General features: G+C 36.1%; 1 protein-coding gene and 1 non-coding gene across 6 annotated transcripts in view; both read left to right on the top strand.

The window, feature by feature from the left end:
• Positions 1-25,272, top strand: part of NCAM1 (neural cell adhesion molecule 1) — a 513,914-nt gene that overhangs the window by 289,479 nt on the left and 199,163 nt on the right. The gene's annotated exons all lie outside the window — the stretch shown is intronic.
• Positions 162-268, top strand: LOC141510350 (U6 spliceosomal RNA). The gene has a single exon (XR_012474847.1). It is a non-coding gene; the product is annotated as a U6 spliceosomal RNA (small nuclear RNA).

Genomic DNA, 25,272 nt, shown 5'->3' on the forward strand with positions numbered 1-25,272 from the left:
AGAAAGGAAAGAAAGAAAACTGAGAAAGAAAAGAAGAAAGAAAAAGCGGAAAGAAGGAAAGTCAAGGAAGAAAGAGAGAGAAAAGAAAGAAGGAAGGAAGAAGGAGAGGAAGGGAAGGAAGAAGGAGAGGAAGGGAAGGAAGAAAGAAAATAAACAACTGAGTGCTCGCTTCAGCAGCACATATACTAAAATTGGAATGATACAGAGAAGATTAGCATGGCCCCTGTGCAAGGATGACATGCAAATTCTTGAAGCATTCCATAATTTTAAGCACCAGCCCTGGAGTCAGCAGTACCTGGGTTCAAATCCAGCTGTGTGGCCTTGGGCAAGCCACTTAACCCCTTTGCCTTGCAAAAACCTATAAAAAATAAATAAACAGAAAAGGGAAAGAAAGAAAGAAAACTATCATCTCAAATTAGTTTTTCTTCATAGTCTGGTTTTGAAAGAGATTTTTTGTTTTTTTTCTCTCCATAAGAATAGGATGTAAATCTAATCATTTACCATTAAATTGTTTATCAAAGTGAGAAAATCTATTGCTTTAAGAGACCTTAGACTGCTTTTCAGTTTAATGCAAATAGGAAGACTTTTGGCATGAGCACATACACACACACACACACACACACACACACACACAAAATATAGATAGATAGATAGATACACCCAATCATATATTATATTAATCAGTTGCAGTCTATCACTGTGCTTGTAATGTCAGGTGCAATTACTGAATAGGATATGAACCCTCTTTGAAGAGAACTTTCTTCTTTCAGAGGAGATAGAAGTGGTAGTTTAAATAAGTATCCATATAACTATAATAATGCTGGATAGAATTAAGAATTAAGTGCCATGAGACAAACCAAAGTGCTATGAGTGTTTGAAGTGGGAGTGGGAGAAAACTTCCTCAGGCTGTGAGACTCAATGAGAGTTTCACAGAACAGGTAAAAACAGAAATGTAAAGGGCTCAACTTGAACCAACTGTCTTGAATTCTAGATGTAGAAGACCTTGTATGCTGGTAAACCTTCTGCCAGGTGTAGACTTGGCTATTAGTAAATGTTAGGGTAGTAGAATTTAAACAGAATGTAAGTAAAAATTTGGAGAGAATGGGATGAATTAAATTTTGCCCAAACCTAGCTAAAATTTTCAGGAAGAAAAAAATACTGAACTAAAACATATTTCCCTGAACTCTGGGTTTTGTTGGGAACTGAGACAGATAGGGTTAAATAACTTGACCAGGGTCACACAGTTTTTACCAATGAGGACTCTGAGGTTCAGAAAAAAATTAATGATTAGGCCATGATCACAGTTCATAAGTGTCAGAGGAAAAATATGAACTGATCTCACCTGATTCCAAGTCCAGGTGTCCATCCACTGTACCAGGGTTATCAAACTCAAGTAGAAAAGGGGACCACCAAACTATGCAGAAGGGTCCCTACATGTTGCATTTTGATTTAGAAAATAGCAAATTAGCATTATCTATGCCTTATTTTACTTTTACTTATTTTGTTGAATATTTACTAATTACATATTAATCTTGTTTTTTGTGATGTACCCATAAGCCACAGGCAAGCATATTTCATACCTCTATACTGACTTAATATTTGAATATTAGTTCCTAAAAGTATGTAAGCCATATTTTTGAGAAACAAGATAGTAGCATGTTGGAAGGAATTGTCTTATAATCCATCAGGAAACAGCTTTCATTGTTTAGAATGGCTTTTGACTAGTGTGGTATTTGCATGCCAATCCATACCTATATATTAACTGCCAGTTATAGTCAAGTTTGCAATTTGTCCAGTTAGCTTAGGGGCTATAGGCTGATCATAGGCAGAGATCTCTGTCCTTTCAGTGATAACACAAAAGCAGACTTGACGACTACTTTTTCACTGAAGGGAAGGCAGAAAGGGACACCAGGTTAATGTGGTATGTAGTCACAAGTACAAAAAAGTGATTTAAAAAAAGTACCACCAAAAATCTACCCACACCTTAGATTAATTTGCATAAGGGGAATACTTCCAAGTCAGAACATCGAAATCTGAGAAGGCTCAGACAGATGTCTCAGTGTCCCCTGTAGAATCAGGCCTGACCAAAAGATTCCATTGTTTTTGCATACCACATTAACAGGACCAGTGAATACCACATTCAAAAATCAGTACCCACAGGCAGAATTGGGCCCTGAGGCTATCAATATGCATCATTCTGTCTCTGATTAGGATGGTTTTCCCATATCCCCAACAACACCTAAATCACAGTGTGGAGGTGATTTCTTACTTTTTTAAGGGGTGAAATTTTCACTAGGGATGATCTGCATGGCATAGAAAGTTTCCCAAAATCTTGTGAATCCTTACTGGTTCTAAAGCCCCAGATGGCAGGGAAGCCACCATTAGCTTTGTTGGCTTCTTGCCTGTCTCCATGCTTCAGCTGCTCACATGTAGCAAGACTGACAGATTTAGATTTTATGTCTTTATTTCCTCTGTTCCCCACTTTGGGGGAGCTGTTAATGAGCAGAGCATGGCTAAAGTCCAGCAAAGGGAGGTAGAAACAGAGCCTCAGTTGTGACCCCTACCCAGCCTATGACAGGGCTTTAGGAAGGAGGGCATACAAAAGGGGAAAGATAGTACTAATAGAATCGGGTTCTATATCTTCATGTGAAGGTATCCATTAATAATCTTGGTGTAGACATGAAAGATCCAGTGATGGATTTTTTTGACCTAACCTATGATTTTATCTGTGTAAAAAATTACCAATTTATCTACATTCTATGCAGTTGCTCTTCATTCTATAATCAGTTGCCTATAGACAGTTGCCTGGGGGTCCTGAAAAATGGTGTCTTGCCCAGGTTCCGTAGTCGGTGTGTTTTGAGATCACAAGATCATCCATCTAGATCCAGAAGGGATGCATCTGAGTCTGACTCTGAGCCTGGCTAGCTTCCTGTCCACTGTCCCAAGGTTCCTGTCTCCAGTGATGTACAACCCTAGCATATGCCCACATCTTATAATTCAACTGGGCATATTCATTAGGCTAATATATGCAGAACTTCTGCTATTTATGTATCCTCAGCACTTATAGTACAATGTCTGTTGTTGATTTGATTGACTTTGTTGTTTGATTTAATGATTGATCAATACAAACACAAATTGAAATCATTCCTTTCCAAAAGATGCTGGCAGTCTTTGGAAGGGAGAGGAATGTGAACATAGATAAATGTAATACAAGTTTGGACCAAGAAAAATTGCTTAAACTTTTTAAGGAAGAAGAGAATACTATCAGGAGAATCAGAAAAACTAAAAGGAAAGCCAACTTAACCAAGCCTTGACTTGAGGGAAAGCAAGAATTTTGAAAGATGGAAAGGAGGAGGCAGATGAGGGGGGAATAGGATACAGATTTACAGAAATATAAAATTTCATATTAAGTTTGAGTGCCACTAGAATATAGCATGTGCTGATGGGGTGTAGTATGAAATAAGAGGAAAGATAGGTGAGAGGCATGTTATGAAGTATTTTAATTGCTAGAAAAAGGAATTAGTGATTTTTATTCCAAAGCAGTAGGAATTTATTGAAGACTTTTGAACAGGAAAATGTCATGATCAGAACTGGGTCTTAGGAATATTGTTTTGCTTACTATAGGTGAAACATAGATTAGAAAGGAGAGAGGAGAAGGACAGGAGGCAGAGAGACCAATTTAGATCTAAACCAAGAGTGTGTAACCAAAACAATTAGAGATAAGAGCACAGATGGGAGAGTTGCAGAGATTAAATTGATCACTTAGCATCTTACTAAAGGAGGTGAGCAATATGGAAGAATCAGAGATTGCTTTTAACCTTCAAATGTGTATGATTAAGAGGATGATGCAATCCTCAATGGAGATAGCATAGTGATGGTTCAGAGGAGGGAGTTTTAAACATAATTTACTTTTAGATATGTTGAGTTTGAAGTGGTTGAGAATATACAAAGATTTCCAAAATGGAAATATGGGACTAGAATTTGAAAAGAAAGATTATGATGGATTTATAGATTTGGGAGTTATCTACTTAAGGGAAATAGTGGAACCTATGGAAGTAAATGGGGCAGCTAAATGGTTCAGTGGATAGAGTACTGGACTAGGAGTCAGGACAGACCTGAATTCATCTGTCTTCAGACATTTATAGATGTTTGACACTGGGCAAGTCTCTTAATCCTGCTTGCTTCAGTTTCTTCTTCTGTAAAATGAGCTGGAGAAGTAAATGGCAAATCACTCCAATATCCTTGCCAAAAAACCCCAAATAGGGTCATGAAGAATTGGGCAGGACTGAAAATAACTAAACCACAGCTACAACAGTGGGAGTAAATGAGATCATTAATGGTGAATATGGAGATAGAGGAGAGCAAAGGGTCCAAGACAGGGCCTTAGATAGCACACTTGCATAAGGAACAGAAAGATGAATCAATAAAGGAGATTAAGCAGGAGTGTTTAGACAGGTAAGAGGAAAGCCAGAAAAAAGCTATCTAGAAGAAAGCAAGCTACAGAGAGGCAGAAGCTATAGAGAGGCAAAGAAGGATTTGGGATTGAGGGGAAAAAACCCTAGGATTTAGTAATTAAGAAATCATTGCTTATCTTTGAGAGAGATCAATTTTCAGTAGAGTGTAAGAGTCTCAAGCCAAATTTAAAAGGATTACAGGAATGGGTGGGTGAAGAAATAGAGGTAGCAGGGCAGCAGGTATAGATTTATATTTCTAGGAGTTTAGGAGAGAAAAGGAAACATATATTATATATTTATATTACATATTTTATATATATATATATATATATAGCATAGCTTTGAGGAGGCAGCAGGATTAAGTCAGTTTTTTTTAATAAGATGTGAATATTTTATACACAGTGAGGATGGAACAAGTAGATAGGGGGAGACTGAAGATGGAAGGGGATAGGATAAAGGGTACAAGTAATACACTAGCTTTGAAAATGGCAATGGCCAGCTCATTTTCTGAGACTAAAGTGAAGGAGGAGGGAATGATTGAAGGTATAGGTGACTTTTGTTTTTGTTTTTTGTTGTTGTTGGAGTTTTTTAGGTTTTTGCAAGACCAATGGGGCTAAGTGGCTTTCCCAAGGCCACACAGCTAGGTAATTATTAAGTGTCTGAGACCGGATTTGAACCCAGGTACTCCTGACTCCAGGGCCAGTGCTTTCTCCATTGCGCCACCTAGCCACCCTTGTAGGTGAGTTTTGAATGTCTAGTAGGAGAGATATAGACACTTAACAGTGGATAGCCTCAGTTTTCTCAGTAAAATCAAAGATATCTGCTGAGAAAGTAAAAGTAGTTAAGTTAGTATTAGGAGAAAAAGAGGAGTTTGGAATAATTTCTGTGAGGAGTGTGATAGAGATTAAATCAGGGATAAATAGAAGGCTTGCCAAGGAGCCATTAGAACCATACAAGACTAGATAATTTATAGTGGACCCAGGAAATCCAGTTTCATAATTTCATGTAGCAGTTTTTAGCATCTCTTGTGTAAGAATAGAGAAGGCATAGGGGAAAAAAGATGATTCAAAAGGATGAGAACTGGGAAGCAATAAGTAGTGGAAGAAAAGAGGAGAGAAGAAAATACTCTGTATAATTGCAAAAGGATTAGGCTTTGGGGAGAAAAAAGGAAAATGAGAATGGAATAAGGTGCTGGAAGGACTAATTGTGCAGTTAGGGCACACAGCAGGTTTTGGAGGAACTTGAGCAGATAGAAAAATGGAAGGACAGAAAGGATAATTTCAGCATTCAGGACCAGAGCATTAGAACAATTTAGGATAATGCTGAAGTCTAAGGTATGATTATGGTAGAATGGAAATGTAAATCTAGGAAGGAAGGAAGCATTGATTAAGTGCAAGGAGCTACTTATATCACATTTGATCATCACAACACCCTATTATCATCCCCTTTTTATAGTTGATGAAACTAAGACAATTAGAGTTTAAGTTTCTTGCCTAGGGTAACAAAGACTATGCCCATTTCAGACTCAATGTGTTGGGGAATATGACAGGAATGACCAACACTTTATAGAGAGGTAAAAGTTAGGTTGTCTTCAGAACAAATTCCATTTTTTGTAAATGTTAGATATGGAGAAGAAAACTGGGATGATGGTGAATTTATTAAGAATAGAGGAGGGTTCCAGAAGACATGCTGTAAGGATAGAGATAAGAACTTAGAAGAAGGAACAGAAGAGGCTGTTTCTTAGACTTTTAAAATTCCAATCCACAGGTATTAGGAAATCAGGAGTTATAAATTAACTAGTCACGACAAAGAGAAAGTATCTATTCCAGGGAAACTGGTAGATTAAATTGGCAGTAAGGTTCTAATTAAAATTATCTTATGAAGAACCTATTGCTAATGATGTCTTTCAGTCCCAACCTCATTGATTGATCCGAATAGAGAAAGGAAAGATCAGTGGTAATGGTGGTCAGGAGTATCATATAGTTAGTGACCATATACTAAAGGAAATCTTAAATTCTAGGTAATACATAATAAAGGAATCTGCCATTTGACTCTGAATTGTTGTAGAGAGGGAGCAGACCTCCAGCCTTCAGACTAACCAGAATTGGCCCTTAATCAAAGATTGAGAACAGTCCTCTCAATATTCCTTTTTCCCCCAAGTGTTTTCATATATGTAACAGGACTAGAAATCTTGAGTTCTATCACTGATCTATAATAAGGAACATTCACATAACCAGCAATTTAATCTTACTTAAAAGTAGATCCCATGCTAATCCAAAGCACTGTTTAACAAAACAGCCAACGATTTATTTCAAGCAGTATTCAAAAATGAGAACACCAGTAACAACAAAAGTTGGACAGTTCCCTTCAGTTGGGTTAAAAATGGGATTTGACTTGTATAAGTGGGTTTTAAGTTCACAACACTACAATGACTGCTGACCACTGTGTAGACAATTATCTCTTCTTATCAATCACAGAGGAGTTAATGAAGATTATCTGTCACTTTTTTTTTAGGTTTTTTTGCAAGGCAAATGGGGTTAAGTGGCTTGCCCAAGGTACTCCTGACTCCAGGGCCTGTGCTTTATCCACTGCACCACCTAGCCACCCATGTCACTTTCAATAAACAAGAATGTCTGAAGATTTTTTTATGTAAATCAGCAGCCTCTGATTCATCTTACTTTTGAGAAGGTTTACATGTTCTCTGTGTTTCCTATCATTTTATGGCCCATAGCTTTAGTGTTTGAAAAGGAAATGTCATGTTTCCAAAGTGTAGTTAATTTTAAACCTCAACAGGAGTGTTGGGAGTGAGGAGAGGAAGCCACAAAGCTGTCTTGGAATTTAACTAGTGGTTTTAGGTAGCCTGACTGCTGGCCAGTGTTCTGATTTGCAACACTTGGGGTTTGTTTCCAGTTTTGAAACCTATGGTCCAGTGGACAGTAGGTATTTGTTCTCACTATGTATGGAGTGACTGCCCAGAGTGAATACTGCTGGGGAGTGTGAAGCATGCAGATGACTTAATATCTAACTGTGTTAGCTGAAAGGGATCCAAACCTAGTTCCAGTTCACAATGATAATTACATATGTACATATATGAGTTGTCAGCACATATGCTGAGTTCTACTAGACAGCAAGATGATGTAGGAGTTAGAATGCTGAGTTTGAAGTCAGGAAGACCTGAGTTCAAATTCTTCCTCAGAAAATTGCTATGCTACCCTGGGTAGATCTGCCTCAGTTTCCTCATCTCTAAAATGAGGATGATAATAATAATATCTTTCCTCCATAGTTATTGTGAGGATCGAGTCAGTTAAAAAATCTAAATCACTTTGCTCTTTATAAATGCTATTATTATAATATTATTATTATCATTGCTATCATTACTATATACTATTATATTGTAATTATATATTACTATTTTTACTATTATTCATTAATAAGCATTTATTAAGGTCCTACTATGTGCCAAGCTCTTGGGATACAAATTTGAAGAATGAAGCAATTCCCTGCTTCTCTTGTAGACCTGATGGAGTGCCATAAATATTTTTGGGGTAAATCAAACCTAATATTTTGTTGATATGGGAAATTCCTGGCAAGAACTATTCTTGCTCTACTACATATAGCTTTCAAGAGTTGCCCAAGACACTGAGACGTAAATTGACTTGTCTAGGGTCACTCAGCCAATATATGTTAGAAGTAGGATCTGAAACCAGGTCTTCCTGACTACAACACCAGCTCCCTATCTTCTGCAATATTGCCCCACATATATGTATTTTGTATAAATGAATACATACATATATATGCACAAATTATAGTACTTTTATTCACGTTTATAGCCCTTCCTCCACCCACGTAGATGGTTGCCTTATTCACTAGAATTTTCAGCCCCTCTGTTGATGAATTTCTCCAAACTTAGCTAGGCTAGACCACGTACCTTTTATTTTAGTCGTATGGTTCTCTTTGTAATGAATACAGTACATTATATAACCATTTGTATTCTCACTTAAAAGTTTGAGCAACAGCTTCACTTAATAACTTTTCATATTCATTACCTCTCAATAACAGCCATCATTTGGAAAACCTAGGGAGTTTGAGTTGTGCCTCCTTGAACCTCAGTAGGATACATTCACCTATATCTGAAAGGAGTTGATTGTTTCAAGCATGCTTGGAATGGACTAATAAACATTTTCTAATCAGTGACATGGACCAAAGCATTGAATTCATCAGATCTATTAATGACACAAAGCTGAGAGGGATAGCTAACAGAGTGAATAACTGAGTCAGAATCCAAAAGGATGTTGACAGACTCAAGCATTAGACTGAATCTAATAAAATGAAATCCAGTGGAGATTTCATAAGTCTTAAACTTATGAACAAAAAAAAATCAACTTCATAATTAAAAGATAGGGAAGATATAGACAGACAGCAGTTTTGAAAAAGATCTGAATTTTTTTTAAGTCATTGTATATTCAATGAGTCAGAAATGGTGACATGGCAGTCACAGAAGCTAATATTATCTTGGGCTGTAGTTAAAAGTGCCATGGCATCCAGTAATAAGGTGATAGTCCCACTATATTCTGCCCTTGTCCAACCTTATCTGGAAGAGGGTGTTTCATTCTGGACATCTTGATTTAAGAAATACACTATATACAATAACAGCAATATTGTTTTAAGAACAACTTTGAGTGAATAAGTCTTTTTGACTATTACAAATACCCAAATTAACTATAAGGGATATATGAAGGAAGATGCTATCTATATCAAGAGAAAGGACTATTAAATAGAAACATGTGTGAAATGTTCATATACATGTATATATATATATACATATATAATCTAAATATATTACGTAAATATAGAAACATGGAAAATTAATATATTTACTATTACTATACTATATTACTATTGTTATCATTCATTAATAATATATACTTGTTCATATTTTGGTATAATAGTATCCATCTCTAGGGCATGGAAGGGAGAAGAAAAAAGAGAAATTACATGATAACTTTATTAGATATTTAAAAGGAATAGCAAGTTGTATGTAATAAATTTGCAGTTTCATGTGCAATCATCTTTTATACTAAATTATGAAAATGCTTATTTTATTCCATAAATTAAAAATTAAATAAAGAATTTAAAAATAAAGACATTAACAAACTGGGAGTATTCAGAGGTGGGCAAGAATTGGGCATGGTTAAGCCAGTAAAAAAAAAAAAGATTCAAGATAGAGCATGACAATGGTTTCAAGTGCTTAAAGGGCTATGCCATGGAAGAAAGATTAGATTTGTTCTCTGGCATCAGAGGACCAAAGCAGGAGTAATTGATATACTGCAGGTGCCAATTTAGACTTGATGTCAAGCAAAGGTGTTCACAATTAGAATAAGTGAAAGACCCTGCCTTGAGAGGTGGTGTATCTCCTCTCCTTGAAAGTCTTTATTTCTTAGTCATGCTATAGTTCTAGGATTCTTATGTATATAAATTGATCTAGATGGACACTGGAAGTTCTAACTCCTGTATCTTGTGCTTCAATGACTTGGAAGAGTCAAACTTTTTTTAGGTCAGTCTAGATCATAAATTGGATTTGGATTAAGTTTCACCAGAAATTCTATTTTATGGGAATGTGCTTTCCAAACATTGCTTTGCTGGATTCCATGTTTATTTGGACTCTGTTGGGTCATTGGCTGTCTTACTTCTCTAGCTTCTGTGAACATAGCTTAGGTCTGTGGTTACCTGGGAAGAAGCTTCCTTACCTAACAGGAATTTTTGCTGGCAGAAGTCATTATGGCAACTGATGTCTCTGAAGACTGGTTGTTCCCCACCCAATGTACCTTATTTTGAACAAAGAAGGGAAACTGTATTCTCCAAGATTAATTTGCACTCAGCATCTCTTCAGCATGTGTTAATTGTAGTTAGCAGCAGTGTTGATATCCATTACCTAGTAATTAATGTACTTTCTTCTATTTCTGCTAGTGATGTGTTATTAACTTCTCAGGTCTGTCCTGCTGCTTCTGGTTTAGTCTTGACGCAGTAGGGAGAAATCCTGTTTCCTACCAGAAATTGCAGAGCAATTTGATCCAGTTTCTTTTGTTGAAGTGCTGAGTTAATTATATTTAACCACAGATGATAGGAAAGTTGCACTAACAGCATTTTTTAATCAATGGGAAATGTTTAACTTGTGTGGGGTGTGGAGCTGTGCATCCAGATTGGGGGGGAGGGCAGGGAACTAATTCAACAAGAAAATGTTACTGTGTGATTAAGCATAAGCTTTTTAATGGAGTTATTATGGGATACTAAAGAGGCCTTTATTGCATGAACTTGGAGGAAGAATGTAAATGTGCTTGTGTGCCTATTAAAGAGAAGAGGAAAGATTGCAGTTTTTGTCTTTTCCCCATTTCCAACTCATACCTATTTCTTTGCAAGAATAAGCATCAACTTGGGAAATCCATGAAGAGATTGACCTAGTTGATATCTACCATATAGCAAGCCCAGAAACTGGGGACAATTGTTTATATAGTTTAATGGGCAGCCAGACAGACCTGTTTACCCAAGTTACGATGTTGGCAGATGAGATGATTTCAACTTAACTTTATTGGTAGAACAATTAGGGTTGAACTCTCTCTAGTGTAAAATCACTAGGGCAGATTGGTACCACATTAATAATGCAGAAAGAAAAGCTGTTGTTTAGAAAATGCTGTAACTAGAATGGGTGGTGTTTGTCGCCTCCCTTCTTCCCATGAAGCTCCTCAGATACGGGCTGTCTGAGCCTAGCCTCACACCAGGGCACATCTCATTTAGGTTTTCAGCTCTACACGAGTTCCCTGGGCCTGGCTCAGCCTCTTTCTATTTGGATACGTTGTTTCTTTCTGTCTGAAAGCACAACAGGCCTGGACATTTCAATTGAGCCATTTACAGACCTTTGTATAATCTTTAGATTGTGTTTATCTTGAAGAGTAGGAATTCAACTTTACTTGTCTCAAGTCTCCATAAGAAATCTCAGAAATCTCCTTGGGAAACCTCTCCATAGTACTGCCCAATAGCAAATCACCAGGAATTCCCTATCCACAAATCTGTTGTTCATATGCTTCAAAAAGAATACTTTATTGGGGCATCTAGGAGGCCCAATGGAGTGAATATTGACCCCTGGAATCAGGAGGTCCTGAGTTTAAGTCCATCTTCATATACTAGCTATGTGACCCTGGACAAGGTATGTAATCCTGATTGCCTTCAAAAAAGAAAAAAAACGAGAGAGAGAGAGAGAGAGAGAGAGAGAGAGAGAGAGAGAGAGAGAGAGAGACAGAGACTTCAATAGGTATTAGTTCGCTTAGTTTAGGGGTTGTTTCATTCTTTGTATTTGCATCCTCTGAGACTAATACAGAATGTGACACATAACAGGTGTACAATAAATGCTTGTTTGATTCTATAACAAGTGAATTACAGTAACTTCAAATTCAAAAATGTCCCATGGTAGGTATTCTCAGTGTCACAGTTACAACACAAAGAACTCTCTGTTATTGGGATCTCCTCTAAGCTCCTCCTTGGAAATCTGCTGCAGTCATTGCAAGTAGCTTTCTTAGCTCTTCCAGTTTTTCTATTTTTCCCTATCTGGTTTCCTTTTTTTCAGATATAAAAGTATGCGCACAATATAGATCTCCCCTAGTACCCAAAGCCTCATGAATTTGGCTCTTACTTCCAGGGTTTGAAGCTCTAGTTAGAGATGAGGTGCTCAGCCAAAGATTTGACTATATCAGGTTGATGCCACTTTCTTTGCTATTTCTATGTCTTTCAGGATTCCCTTTTCAAAGCCACCTGTTTTCACCCTACTCATCCTTTAAGAGGAACCCAAATGCTTTAGGTTTGCAGTTCCATTGTTTCAACATGTGCAAACCCAGGGTCTCACCTTGCCTTTTACTTCAATGCACAGCTCAAATCCACCATCTTTAGTAGGTTTTTTCTGGTTCTATCAGTTACAAATAGCTTCTCCTTTCAGATTTCTTAATACATACATACATACATATATATATATATATATATATATATATATATATATATATATATCTTCACTGTATCTTGAAGCAATTGCATATTCTCCCTCATTAGAATGAGTTCCTTGTGAACAAGAATGACTTTTGTCTTTATTCATTTGCCCAACACTAATCATGTTGCTTAGTTCGTCATAATTTCCATCATCATCAATTCATCATTATCATCATTGCTAGTTTTTAAAGGTTTGCTAAGTGCTTGATCTATTTTAACTCACAACAACCCTAGAGGATAGATGCTATTATTATCTCCATTTTATAAATCAAGAAACTGAGGCACATAGTTAATAAAGTGGCAGGATTTGAACTTTAATATTCTTTATTTCAAGTCCTACACTCTGCATTGTACCATAGCTGCCTCTGAATTGTTAATGTTTTGTAAATAACCATGGATTGATGGAATTCTCCAAGCTTTGCCAAGTAATTATTTCCCAACCCAGTAGGGCAGGTGTCGAAAGTATTATTTTATAGATGTGCAGCCTGGGACTGAGAGAGTTTGAGTGATTTGTTCAAGAATTAATATTCTCTACTAACCTGATTTCCAACATGAGAATTGTATGTTCTTTTTCAAGGTATCTTTCCCAACCCTCCCCCTTACAAGTTTCCTTACTTCATGTTAACTCCTCTCTGTCTATTAACATATGTTGCATCCTCATGAAGTCTTCCATCAAGTCTTTTACCAAGTAGTAGTATAATTTCTGACCCATCTTAATTCATAACATATTTTCTTAGGCATTTAGCTTCCTGAAGGCAGGGATCACGTTCTATTTATGTTCATGCATTTTTCTAGTTCCTAGTTTATAGTGCACACAGCAGACTCTAAATAAACATTTGTTAATTGTATCAGTAATCCAGGGTTTATCCAAGCTTCCTTGCCTGCACATCAATCTAGTGGGACTAAGAAATGAAAGATAGTATAAAAGAAAAATCTCGATCTTCTTCTTTAAGGGTTTAGATATTAGGTAAAAAGCAGAAGACAGCTTTCCTGGGAAATAATTTACATTTCAGTACTGCTAAAATTGAATTGTACTTAATTATGCCTCTTATAAGTAAGGGTCAGATGAGGTTATTGTTTTTCTTGCTTCATTTTGTGTATATTTAAGAATGTACAGCAACCTAATTAGAAAGCAAATATAGCAGCTTAATTTTCAAATGTCTTCTTTTATGCATGATGTTCACAGTTAAGAAACTAGAAAAACTTCTTGTATTTTAAACTTTATCATGATGTTTTTATGGCCTCTTGAAAAGGTTATTATCTCTTTCCTATCTTAATTGTCAAGTCAAATCTCATCTCTACATCATCTTCTCATAACTCAACCATTTCAATACAAGGTTCTTATAATTGACTTCGATTACTTACTTTCATTTTATTATCCAGTGTTATTCTTCCTTTATTTAATCTGGAGACATAAATAAAGTAAGGAAATTGGGGTTTTGTCCCTGGGCAGTGAGAATTTTTTTTTTCCATGACCCACTGTATTGTGCCTCCCAGTCATCCATTGAACCAATGCCATGAAATTTCCCTGTCTCCACAGACTGATCACAGGCTTTAGAATCCTATCACCTTGACACCATGCTTCCAATATGGACCTTCTTCCATAAACTGAAATTCCTCCTGACAGTTCCTAGTCAGACCCCTGAGTCATCCATTCAACGATATTGAGTATCTATAGTGTGCTCCACCTTAAGGAATGGAGCTGCCACAAGCAGTATTTTTAAAAAGTAAAACTTGACAACATCACAGAGGAATCTATTCGCTTGTCATTTGTATATCCACTAACTCCCAGATTAAGCCTTTAAAACACACATAAGAGAAAAGTAATCATCCCTGCTCTTGAGGAACTTATTGTCTTAGACAAGACATGAACACAAAGGAGTTCAATAAAAATTATTAGTAGTTATAAAAGTATGGTAAAAGATGTCCAAACTAGGATCTTAGTTCAAAAGAGGGAGAAATGTCTCCCAACTGCATAGCAGAGATTGCATCTTTGTACCACCTCTCTTATAACTATCCTTCTTCATGGCTGATCCTTAGTCAAATCCCAGATGGATTCTAAGAACCTGTTTCAGGTGCATTTTCTTCTTTGTCATTAGTCCTGTGGACTATATGCAAAAGTCATCCTCATAAACCCTGATTTGGATTCTTGGACCTCATTATATAGGGACTTGCTTTGTAATATAATACATTTCCTAACTTTTCCCTCTGTCTAGTCATTATCAGGCTACCCTAATCCCTGCTGTACTTTAGAGTTATTATTTTTGTATGAGGCTATGGATACTCCAAATATTTTTTTGGCTGCATGTCAAGATAGCCTAGCACAAGGATTGATTTACAGTCATTCTTTTGTCTGGTCTTTTATTTTGCTTTATATTGTTTATTCACAGATTTTAGAAGATTGCACATTTTGTTTAATTATGTTGGAGACAGACTGGCATTTTATCTGTTACTGTCTGTAGAAGAGGGATTCATGGCAAAAAAAATTATGTGGAGTTAAAATTGTGTGCTGTGAAGGAAGTGGAAATGAATAAAGCTATTTTACCATGAGAAGTAGGTATTTTGCCATGTTTCTTGAATAGACTTGGTTTTTCCCCCTCTTCTTTGCTGGAATTGCACTAAATGCTGCATTGTCTGTTTTGTTTGCCTTTTACAAGTCTGACTGTTATAAAAAGGAAATTTGTATGTGTATTTGCAAATTTGAGCCTGGCAGCTGTGTTTTAAAGGCTTAATCTGGGAGTTAGTAGAGATGCAAATGATAAGCGAATAGATTCCTCTGTGATGTTGTCAAGTTTTACTTTTTAAAAATACTGCTTGTGGCAGCTCCAGAGTCTATACAGGGTCTATTGAGTTTTAGATTTTACGTAATAGGCAATTTCAAAGTGTTGTTAAGTTGGGAAAGTAATGGTTCCTGGTTGCATTTTTCCTTGGATGCTTATACATAACTTCCATCGATGCTACTGTCACGCCTGGGCAGAGGCAGCTCCTTGCTGTTATTACATTAACCATGTTTTTGATTAGTTGGGCAAAAAAGCCCTTGAAACCACAAAGCTTTTTGTCTCCCTTATCTGTCAAAAGGCAGTTGATTTAATTTGAATGAAATTTTAATTAGAAAATTTCTGCCAAGATCTGGCCCTGATTTGAATATTTATAACCATGTTAAGGATCTTAGCAAACCTGGAGTCTTATTTGAATTACCTCCCTGGACTTCAGTCCTAGAAATATAGGGAGAAGGGGACAGAACTATAGAGTAAATTATAGGCATGGTGGGTTAGAACAAGAATTTGGACAGAAGAAGCTGTTTAGTGTGTAGTCCTGCTGTCTGCCTTTAGAAACCTCCCCTGTTTAATGACAGTAGTTTGTCAAGATATATTTATCAGGCTTGTTACCATTTTATTTAGGTGCTGGGAAATGGGCACTAAAGTATTAGCAGGTTATTTGGAAACATCCAAGTTTTTTCCTTCCAGAAAAATGTCTTCTCCCTAGAGAAATGTGTATCCAAATGATCTGATTCTGGGTTGATAAAGGATTATTAGCCAACCTATAGAGAGTTTGTCCATTCTACTATAATGTGTTTTGTGGAGCTTGTATTTTTATTCTTGTGGGTCTGGAAGGTAGAACTTGATAGATACTAAGAATGTTAAGATGATGAACTTTGCTCTCTGATGCCTCCGTCTAATATGCCAGTGACTGCTCTTTCTAAATCGTCGCATAGCACAATTGAATGCCCCTAATGTTAAAATGTTCTGAAGCAGATGTTAATGGTTAATATGTGTTTAGTATAAACATTGTGCATGTTGTACAATCAGAAACTATTCCTTGTAGATGGAAGATGATGTCATTATCATTGCCTCTTCTAATCTATAGATCAGACTTCAAAAATCCTGAATTTATGACCCCTTCTGAAGATTTCCTGGCAGGCCCATCCTTTTCAATAAAGCACAGGCAGCAGCTGAGAAGGCCTAAAGGGGAATTTATTTCACCCTGCAATGGCCTTACAGCATCACAGTCCCTTCAGGGCTCTCTGACTGCTGTGTTTATGACTTACTAAAATTTGTTTTAGGGGCAAGACTCTGTTTTTGTATTAAATATCAGATGTTTCTGTGCAATCCCAATTTAGTATTGTAGCTATTTGTACAAAGGAATGCGATTTGTATAGAAATGGGCCTTACATGTTGCAAAATATAATTTCAAAGCTTTTGTGAAAGTGAGAAAAATCATTACTAAGACATTACTTTACTACTTACATTACTTAGAAATTGCTAAGTTTAACCAGCGAGATAAAAGATTTTAGGTAATGCATGATCACTGCCCTCATGGAGTTTCCAGACTCCTTAGGAGATGAAATAATAAATAGAACCATTAAGCTGTAATGCAAAGGTATTCAGGGGAATGAAATATAGCAATACTGGTCAGGTAGATTGTGAGGGACTTCAAGAACTTAACAAAAGAGTGCGTATTTTATCCTTGAGACAACAAAGGGTCACTGGATCTTCTTGACCAAGAAATAATATAGTCAGATCTGTACTTTAAAAATACCCATTTTGCAATGATGTGGAAGATAGTTTGGAGAATAGAAAGCCTGGAAACAAGGAGATCCATTAGTAGATTGTTGCAATTATAGGTGATGAATCCTGTAAAGATGGGTGTGAGAAATGTGGAGACAATAGTTTTAGCAAATGATTGGATTATGGATGGGAATGAGGGAAAGGGAAAAAAGTAAAGATGACTCTGAGCTTGTAAACCTGGGTAACTCAAAGACTGGTTGCCTAAGAAATAGGAATTTAAAAGATGGTCAAATTTGGAGAGAAATCAGTTCTCTTTTTGAAAATAATGAGTTTGAGATATCTATTGAAAACCCAATTGAAAATACTTCCCAGGAACCACCTGGTGATGAGAGGAATAGAGCTCAGAAGAAAGACTCTTATTAGAATTATAGATCTGGGAACCATCTGAATGAAGAAAGTAATTGAGTCCTGGTTGCTTGATGAGATCACCAAGAGAGAGTACAGAGACAGAAAAGTAAAAGGTTCAGAGAGGATGGACTCAATGAGCTATTGAATTTATTCAGATTAATTCAGATAAACAAATTCAATAGTTGGTTACTTGTATTTTTGTATCCATGTATGTATATGCACGTTATAGGGAATATGTCAGGCCATGCTGGAACTTGCAGGACAATAGTTTCCCTCTGAACACCCTCTCAAAAAAAAAAAAAAAAACACTTTTCAGTGATGAGTTGGAACCTGGGATTGTTTACGAATGACATGATGTTTGATGGATTAAACAAGAGCCTTCAGCATGCCTCAATGTGCTACCCTAGCCACATGGTCATATGCATGGTGATTGCCAAAGAGCAGCCAAGGTCTCTAATGAAACATGAGAAATTGATGGGTTAATAGAGTTCACCAATTGCACTGATTGGTGAAGATCAACACCACAATAATCTTTGCCCTGAGAATTGGCTGTTGTGTATTGATTGAATGAAGGAGAGAATACCATAGATTTTTTTTTGCTGTTTTAACATTTCTTGGACTTTGTATATCAACACCCCATTAGGAAAACATGCCCAAGTGGTCAAGTGTAAATAACTCATATTTGTATACCTTGCAGAAAATGCTCATGAATTAGGAATTTTGAATGCTTTCTCTCCTTCCTTGGTTTTACTATTGGGTTCCCAATTCCTGTCACTAATGAGCTATGGGACTTTGGGCATATCTTTAAACCATTCCAGCCTTCAAGTTCTTTGTCAATAAAATGAGAGAGTTTGACTAGCTTATTCCCAAGGTTCTTCCCAGCCCTCACATTCTATGAATCTATTAACTAGATCTGTAACTGTGCATTGTTATAGATCAAAGAAGTTATTGGACATCAGACATTTCCTGAATTGTCCTGCCTGCTGTAGTTTAGTATTGGTCCTAGAGGCAGGAAGACCAAGGTCAAACCTGATCGTAGACACTTAGTGGCTGTGTAACTTAGGCAAGTCACTTAAACTCGGTTTTATCAACTCTAAAATGAGATAAATAATAGCACTTATTTTCCAAAGTTGCTGTGGGGTTCATATGAGATATTTGTAAATTGTTTAGGATAGAATTTGGCAAATAGTAGATGTTTAATAATTGCTTGTTTGGGGACAGCTAGTGTAGCTCAGTGGATAGAACTCAGTCCCTGAGGTCAAGAAGGCCTGAGTTCAAATTTCAATCCCAGAGACTTACTAACTGTATGACCTTGGGCAAGTCATTTCTCCCTGATTGGCATCCTATAAAACAAACAAACAAAGGCATGCATGCATGCTTGTTTCCTTTTCTCCCCACTCATTCCTTTTATGAGTGAGGACAGTACTGATCTTTGGAGAGTGGGTTTTGATACTAAACCTACTTCCCTAAAATACTCCTTGAAAATTCCCAAAGAATATTTCTCAATAAAACAATTTATGAATTAGTAGGAGAGAATGAAAGGCATCCTTTCATTTTGACAATGGGATACAACGAATTTACCATTAGATTTGGAAGAAAGGAAACAAGCCTTTAAGTGTCTACTATGTGCCAGGTCCTTTGCAAATGCCTCAGGCTTCACAGTAGTTCTGGGAAGTTGCTGCTGTCATTATCTTCATTTTACTCATGCAGAAACTGAGGCAGCCTTAAGAGATGAGGGTTCTATTCACTCCCCCACTAAGCTGGCCAGTGTTGTTGCCTCTGTTGGCTTTATTTACTTTGCTGAAGTCATTATGCATGTTGTTTATTTGTGTCAATTTTCCTTGCTGTGTCTCACTCCATGCAGGTGTTCACATATTTCTCTAAATTTTTCATATTTGTGATTCCTTATGATGCACTGGGTTTAACCCTCATAAGTTCTATATCTCTATATCTAACCTCAGTCTCTCTCCCTGCCTTCACTCATAAATCACCAGTTGCTTGCTGAACATGACTCTCTTGGACATAGTTTAAGTTCAGCATATTTAAAACTGCATTTATTGGAATGCACTCTTTCCTTACCTCCACTTCAAAGGGTCCATCTCTTTCTTTATCATCATTTTCTATATGAAACCTCCCCTCTTCTTGACTGTCAGTGCCCTCCCTTTCAAACTGGATTGTATTTAACTATTTTATCTATATTTGTATTAAGTACTATTTATATGCATGCTGTTTATACTCATATATTTTTTTATCTTCTTTTTAGAATGCAAGCTCACTAAAAGTAGAGATAATTTCACTTTTTTTCTCCTTGTATATCCAGTGACACACAATGCTTGACAAAGAGGAGCCTTAAGAAATACTTGTTGATCGATTGATTCTATTATATTCATATAATAAAATTTGTTCAATTATTCTGCCAATCATTAGGCACACATTTTGTTCTCAGCTTTTTTGTTATCACAAATAATGTTATGAACATTTATTTTTATGGATGAACATTTCTTGCTTTCATTCTCTTTGGGATATGACCCTAGTTATAAAATCTTTAGTCTATAGGGTATAATTAGTTTAGTAGCTATTCCTGAATAATGCAATTTTTTTTCATGGAATGGTTGAACCAAATTTCAGCTTTACCATCAATGAATTATCATACCCACCTTCTGCTAGTTCTTTAAACAATGTTTTGTATCTTTTGCTTTGTGTTGGTTTGAAGAGGATGTTTTCTGGTTAAATTTACATTTCTCTGGTTATTAGTGGCTTTGGACTTTTGTTAGTTGATTCATATTAGCTTGTGTTTCTTTTTAAAAAACATTCATATTCTTTGACCACTTTTCTATTGGACTTTACTTATTTCGGTAAATTCCCTATTGTTTTTGGATGTCAGATTTTCATCATAAATAGTTAATGCAAAGACTTTTCCCCAAAGTGTACAAATTCTTGAAATCTGTGTGCACAAGTTTTTATCTTTATAAACATAAATATAAATTATATATCTTTATATAATCAGTATATCTTTTTTTAACAGTCTGTTCTGTTCCATTTTTAACTTAATATTTCCCCTAATTCGTCATCATAATGAAAAATACAGCATTCTAATCAGGTTTAATTTTTTATGTGATTTTTTTTCCTATTTATATAGTCCATTTGAAAATAAGCTGTAAGATTCTGATCTAAATGCACTTTTTGGCAAAAGAATTTCCAATTTTCCCAGAAGTACTTGTCCCACATAATACGTCCACCAATAATTTGATGTCTTCTTCCGTGCACGTTTTGGTTTTTGCAAGGCAGTAGAGTTAAATGATTTGTCTAAGATCACACAATTAAGTATCAGTGTCTGAGGTTAGATTTGAACTGAAGTCCTTCTGACTTCAGGACCAGTGCTCTATCTACTATATCACCTATGTCCCTGTCTTCTTTATTTTATTGAATGGAATACTATTTTCCATAATTGTTGCTAGGTCTTATTTTTGTTTCTACATTCATTCCCATTGATTTTTTTCGAGTCCCAAATATTTTGATAATTATCAGTTTGCAAACACATCCCAAGAGTAGTCATTCATTATTGGCTCATTGTCATCCTGAAATAGGTTATCCATCTAAACTTGACCCTCTCCAGTTTTCCTATCCAAACCACTGATAATAGATATAGAAAGTATGGGGACAGCTAGGTGGTTCAGTAGATAGAGCACCGGCCCTGGAGTCAGGAGTACCTGAGTTCAAATGCGGCCTCAGACACTTAATAATTATCTAGCTGTGTGGTCTTGGGCAAGCTGCTTAACCCCATTGCCTTGTAAAAACCTAAAAATAATAAAAAATAATAAAAGGATGCTTATACAATATTGTACAGTGTCACAAATCAGGAAGGAACAACTAACACACTGTTAGACAGATGAGAAAGTGCTGGAGCAAGTTCAAATTAAAGAGTAGGTAGCTAAATTTTCAGTGTCAATATTGGAAACTAGAATACACTGCAAATCAGGACATGATTTATTATTTTAGTGATTACCTAGAAAGTAATTAATAATAGTGTGTCACACTTGCATTTTTTTCAGAGCCAGTTGTTAAATATGCACTTCTCAAAATATTGTTAGTATTCAAAAAGATGTTTGTAAACTACAACATAAGGATAAATTGAATAAAATTAAATAGAACTCAATATAAAGTTTTTTATGGGTGTCTTAAAGTCTTAGTGCAGTGTTAAGCTTTAATTCTTTAATTTTGTACTAAGAGTTTAGGATATCCTATAGTTGAGTTCAAAAATTCAACTTCATGAATACAAGATGGCAAAAACAGTAATATTCACCTGAAAAAAATCTGGGGCTTTTGAGGGTATTTCAGTCTCAATATGAGTCAATAATATTATAAACAGTCAAAAAAATAAAATTGATCTTAAGCTGTATTGAGAGCCATTGCCTCTAGGAATAGGAGGGGATAGACCCACTTTTTCATCATAGTATCAATGAATAAGATGCTATTAATGGAAGAGAAGCTAGAGAACACTGAAGATTTCCCACAGAAGGAACTGAAGCTGAGATATGAAGATGAAGAGGGATTTTAAGGGTCAAGGGAAGGAGATTAAAAATAAATAACAATGATAGAGAGTGAGTATATATTCAGTGAAACAGTCAGTAGGTACTTATGTTTAATACAATAAGTAGTTAATATACCTTGGTGTAGTATAATGTAATCATGAGACTATTAAAAAAGAGAGATTAGGGCCAGGAATTCAGGAGCCTCAGTGAGTAGGGTGCCATGCTTCTTATAAGAAAAAGCCACAGAGGTTGAAACTAAATTAATACCTTATATTTACTTATTAATGTTTCAATTGGGTAGTAAAGGCACGGGGGATAGGGTTATAGGAAGGGATCTGGAATCCTGGAGGTCTGACCTATCTAGTCATGGGGCTCTTAGAATTTTCTAGTTAAGGGAGCAAGACAATGATCTACTCCAACTACACCCTCAGTCCAAGAAATAATTAGGTATTTAGACTACCTTCAAAGCACCTTCATATAAGGGATATTTATCATTTCTTGATTAAACCATTTCTTCTTCCTCTTCTTCCTCCTCTTCCTCCTCCTTCTTCCTCCTCCTCACGATCCTCTTTCTTTCCCTTACTCTATTAATGCCCCCTACCATTTCCCCTTACATTTTAGTGCACTAGCATCTTGAAATGTTTCCCAATTTTCTTTAAGGAAGTTATCTGGGAGCTTCTGCTAGTTGAATTGGACAAATGTGAACTATTCTCTGTCTTTCCGGGGATATGTAATTTTTTTCAAAGATGAATTTTATTACCAAATTACGTTTTTGGATGTAATACATCTGTAAATCTGTCTGATTAGCTTAGCCAAAACCATTGTTTGTTTTTGTATATCTAATTTCTGTGGCTTTCTCTGTGGTAATTGGGAGTGGGCCAGATTTAGCTTACAAATTCCTAAAGGCAGATACAGAAAATGTTTTCCAAATGTTTTCATCATACCATAATAAACAACATTAATCTCCCAGACTGTTGCATGAGAGCTGGTCTCTTTGTAAGGGTTGTTTCTCAGATGACAAATTAACAGACTAGAAAAACAGAGGTTGATGCATTGAACTTATCAGAAATGATAATTCCCCAAAAAGCCAGGACTCAGAATTTGTTGTCTGTCTCTCTTCTCAAATTCTTCAAATAGTATGCCTACTACATGCTTCACATCAACACCAAGATTTAGATTGTGGGTAATGTGACCATATCATCTGTGATATGCTGTGTCTCAGATTGTATATTTAAACATAATTCATTTTGTACAGTTCTATCACTAGTGCTTGGCAGATAGGATCCCACATGCATTAACAGCTACCCCATGTTATAACTTGAAAGTGATCACTTCTATAAGACTATATCTGCTCTCCCACCACTCGTTAAAAGAATGACTCTCCCATCCCATTTGGCTTAAAATTTATAACCTTAGAAAGAGTCCTGGGTGAGAAAGTAAAAAAGACTACATTGTCTACACAACATCTTTGAAAATTTACACCCTACTTGAGAGCAGTGTGAGACTAACTTTCCCCCATTAGAACAATTTATAAATTTAGCTAATTGTTATCTCGCAAGTCCTTGTGAACCATGAAATGTTGGAAATAGTACAAATTGTATTAAATAGAAATGAGAGAGAAGAGAGAGGACAGAAAATCAGAAATCATATAGCATCAGATATGGCACCACAGTGGAAGGTTAAATAGTCAACAGACATTTACTAAGCAATGTGTTAAATATAATAGATAACTCTCTCTCTCTCTCTCTCTCTCTCTCTCTCTCTCTCTCTCTCTCTCTCTTCATACATACATATATATATATATATATATATATATATATATATATATAAATATATATATATGGAGTGGTTTATTATTTCCTTCTCTAGCTCATTTTATAGATAAGGAAACTGAGGCAAAGAGGGTGAAATGCCTTCCCTTGATCACAAATTGATCATTGTTTGAGGAATTATTTATGTTCACAGAGATGAATCATCTGACTCCAGACCTAGCACTCTATCCACTGTACCATCTAAACTATCCATAAAAATGCATATAGGATATATAAAAATAAGATATAAGGTAATCACAGAGGAGAAAGTGATTTAAACTGGGGAGACTAGGAAAACCTTTTGAAGAAGGTGGTGCTTGAGCTGAATCTTGAAGGAAGCCCAGGATTCTAACAGGCAAAGATGAAGAAAAGGGCACAGTCAGAGAACAAAGACACTGAGATGGGATGTAGATCATCCCTGGAAAATATGCATCTCTTCTAACATTCCAACAATAGATGACAGAACCGAAGTTGAGAAAGAGCACTAGAAGGATAAGAAGCTGCTATACCTCAGAGTCCCCAAGCCCTAGCACTTCATATGTTTCTACCCATCTTCTTTGTTCCTTTTCCCTTTTCTTCTCTGAGAATTTATTAAAATTAGGATCATATTTCTTAAATGAAAGAAAAATTGAGAAAATTCCAACCAAATGGGATTCCCTAGTCTGGATTCCCTGGCATCCATTACAAATGGCATCTATGTCATTTTTTAAATCCAAGGCACACAAAGCCAGTAATGTGAGCATTACTGTAAATGCAGAATAACGACACTTGATCCTCCTCTATATATCCATCCTCAGCTCTTTCATTTCTTTCTTCTCTGTGTGACAAAAAGAGAGAAAAGAAGGGACCAGGATAAAAAGTAGGTCAGAGAGAAGATTGACAATAGGAGTGGGGCGGGGGGAAGAACAGGGAGATTTTTAAAAGTGAGAAAAAGCAGAGAATGAATGGAATACATGAAATGAAAAGATTTTTAGAGAACTATTGATAAAATAGTATGTATGTCTAGTAAATTTTAAAAAATGAAACCATAGATGTCGATCTTTTAAGATCATATGAAAGACCTGGAAATTGAGAGTGGGTATGGTTGATGAAGGTTAAACTAGAGGAGTGGAAAGTTGAGGAGACTAAACAGGTTGCTGCTGTGCTGTGCCCCTTTCCCCTCTATCCTAGCAGGCTTTTTTTGCTAATAGTTCTTATTTTTGGCATTGTTTTTGAATTAAATGTAAATTTCTCTCAAAGGAACACTAAATTTGTGGAAATGAATCAAATTACTTAAAAAATGTCAGCATAAGACACTTAATAATTACCTAGCTGTGTGGCCTTGGGCAAGGCACTTAACCCCATTTGCCTTGCAAAAACCTAAAAAAACAAAACAAAACACACACACACACACACACACACACACACACACACACACTTGATATATGGTGGTACAGTAGATAAAGTGCTGGACCTGCAGGCAGAAGACTCATCTACCTGAATTCAAATATAGCCTTGGACATGTTCTAACTATATGATCCTGGGGAAG

This window comes from Macrotis lagotis, chromosome 1, assembly GCF_037893015.1.
Source record: "Macrotis lagotis isolate mMagLag1 chromosome 1, bilby.v1.9.chrom.fasta, whole genome shotgun sequence".
Taxonomy (NCBI): Eukaryota; Metazoa; Chordata; class Mammalia; order Peramelemorphia; family Peramelidae; genus Macrotis; species Macrotis lagotis.